The sequence below is a fragment of the Silene latifolia genome, chromosome 10 (genome assembly GCF_048544455.1).
Source record: "Silene latifolia isolate original U9 population chromosome 10, ASM4854445v1, whole genome shotgun sequence".
Taxonomy (NCBI): Eukaryota; Viridiplantae; Streptophyta; class Magnoliopsida; order Caryophyllales; family Caryophyllaceae; genus Silene; species Silene latifolia.
The window spans coordinates 62,900,079-62,902,866 of record NC_133535.1 but is presented as its reverse complement, the minus strand read 5'-3'; the positions used below and the strand labels follow the sequence as shown (position 1 = coordinate 62,902,866).

Below are 2,788 nucleotides of genomic sequence, written 5' to 3'. Positions count from 1 at the left end.
TTGAATATTATCCACTTTCTTCTTCTATATGGGTGGTGATTCTTTACCCATAGCTTGATCTTTGCATTGAGATGCCAACTTCTTCCTATCACTTTCTCGGCTATAGTGATCAATCATGAAACATGGCTCATGTAGTCGGGGAGCTCTCATTGTCTTGTCAAGATTAAAAGTGATTGTCTCATCCCTCACTTCAAGTGTGAGCTCTCCATGTTTCACATCAATTACCTCTCCCGAGGTGTGCAAGAAAGGTCTTCCTAAAATGATAGGAATGTTGGAATCCTCCTCCATGTCTACTATAACAAAGTCTACCGGGATGAAGAATTTGCCAATTCTCATGGGCACATCCTCCCATATCCCTAAAGGTATCTTTGTTGATCGATCTGCCATTTGAGGTGTAATGTTGGTGCATTTGAGTTCTCCCATTCCTAGCCTCTTCCAAACCGAGTATGGCATGACACTTACACTTGCTCCAAGGTCACATAATGCTTTCTTGATTGTAGTGTCGCCAATGGTGCGTAGAATAGAGAAACTTCCCGGATCTTTGAGTTTTGGAAGGGAACTCCCTTGTAGAATAGCACTACTCCCTTTGGTAAAGGCAATAGTCTCTAGCTTCCAGATGGATTTCTTCTTGGTAAGAATGTCTTTCATTTATTTTGCATAGGCCGGAAAATGATTGATCAATTCTGTGAATGGGATTGAGACTTCTAAGTTCTTCACAAACTCCATGAACTTTCCAAGTTGTTCATCAAACTTAGGCTTAGCTTGACGACTTGGGAATGGAAGTCTAATCACAATAGGCTCTTTTTCCTTAGCCTTCTCTTCATTCTTCTTCTTTGAAACTTCATTTGTGGTGGGTTCTTCTTCCATAGAGTTCTCCACAACTCCTTACTTGTCACTAGCATCCACAACATCTTCATCAATTGGCTTCTTCGGCCCCTCATATCTTGTACCATTCCTTAAATGGATGGCACTCACCGTTTCATGTCTTGGAGGATTACTTTAAGGTGGTAATTGCCCCTTTTGTCTTTGAGAGCTAGAAGATGCTAATTGAGTCATTTGAGTTTCTAGCATCTTGGTGTGGGCTAGTATGTTGTTGATGGTGATGTCTTTGGCTTGGCTATCTTTTTACATTTGGGTAAAAAATTCTTGTCGATTCTTTTGCATTTGGAGGACCGCTTCTTGAACATCAAAGTTTTGGTCATTTGATTGATTGTATGAAGGTTTATTTTGATAACCTTGGCTTTGGTTGTAAAAGGGTCTTTTAGCTTGATTTCTCATTGAGGCGGGGTGTATGTTGGTTGAGGGTTTTTAACATTTTGGCTCTTGTATGAACGATTTGGATGGAATTTGGTATTCTCATTGTAATAGTTGGAATAAGGGGTGCCACTCTTGTATGCTTGGAAAGCATTCACTTGTTCACTTGTTCCCCTACATTCACTTTGCTCATGTCCCAAAGTTCCACAACTCTCACATACTTCACTTGGAATTGAGGATGATGCCATCATAGAATTAACATGTTGTTTGGGTGATTTGGAAGCTTCATCAAGCTTAGCCATGGCCTTCTCAAACTTCAAATTGATGGTGTCAATATGAGCACTTAGTTGAGCACTCAATTGAGTGATGGAATCTACCTCATGCTTTCCTCGTCTAGTAGCCTTTCGAGGCCTACTATATTGTGAATTGTGAACCACCATCTTTTCGATTTTGGCCCATGTTTGATTGTCATCAACTTTGGTGAACATTCCATTGAATCCCATATCGAGAATGTTGCGGGAGTCTTCATATAGACCATTCCAAAATTGTTGCACAAGGAACCACTTGCAAAGTCCATGGTGTGGATAAGAACGACAAGTGTCCTTAAATCTCTCCCATGCTTCATACAATGATTTCTCATCTCTTTGCTTAAACCCGGTGATTTAGGCTCTCAACATGTTAGTCTTCTCCGGAGGATAGAATTTCTTGTCGAAAGTAAGTGCCAACTTCTTCCATGAGTCAATACCAAGGGTAGCCTTGTCTAGGCTCTTCAACCATTGCTTTGCGGTACAAATCAAAGAAAAAGGAAAAATACCCATCGGATTTGGTCTTGAGTAACTCCGGTTTGAGAAATCGCATCACAATAGTCACAAAAAGTCTCCATATGTGAATGATGGTCTTCACTAGGCATCCCTCTAAATTGACTTCTCTCAACTAGTTGTATGAATGCGGATTTGGCAATAAAATTACCGGTTAGGTGTGGTGGTGTAGGAGTACCATTTTGTATGTTCTCCTCAGTTGGTACGGAATGTGATGAAAATCTAGGCATTGTGGGTTGATTTTGTGGTGGGTTTTGTATTAGGTTATCCTCTCTTTCTCTTGCAAAAGGGTTGGTGAACTCAATGTTACTTGGTTGAATGTCCACAATCTCTCCAATACCTACAACTCTTGAAGTACCTCTAGCAACTCTTCTATTGTTGGTTAAGGTCCTTTCAATTTCAAGATCAATAGGTAATGGATTACCTTGTGATCTCCTAGTCATGCAAAATATCAAATAACTTGAAAACAATTAGAGCAACCTTGAGGAGTTTTACTTCCCCAAGGTAAAGAAAAACACAACCTTAAATAATTAATGAAAATCAAATCAATTTAACACCGTCCCCGGCAACGGCGTCATTTTTTTGGTGTGGTTTCAAACTCGTCGTCAAAAGCTACCAACCAAAACAATATTTATAACTTCACAAACTACTCTTAGTAAAGACGCAAGTAAAGGTCGGATCCCTAGGGATGGGTATTGATGTAGGATTCTCAATTG

The 2,788-nt window shown here is 40.0% G+C and overlaps 1 non-coding gene across 1 annotated transcript; it reads left to right on the top strand.

Moving 5' to 3' along the window:
• Nucleotides 1–1,823: 1,823 nt before the first annotated feature.
• LOC141609795 (small nucleolar RNA R71) lies at nt 1,824–1,931 on the top strand. The gene has a single exon (XR_012527705.1). It is a non-coding gene; the product is annotated as a small nucleolar RNA R71 (small nucleolar RNA).
• The last annotated feature ends 857 nt before the right edge of the window (nt 1,932–2,788 follow it).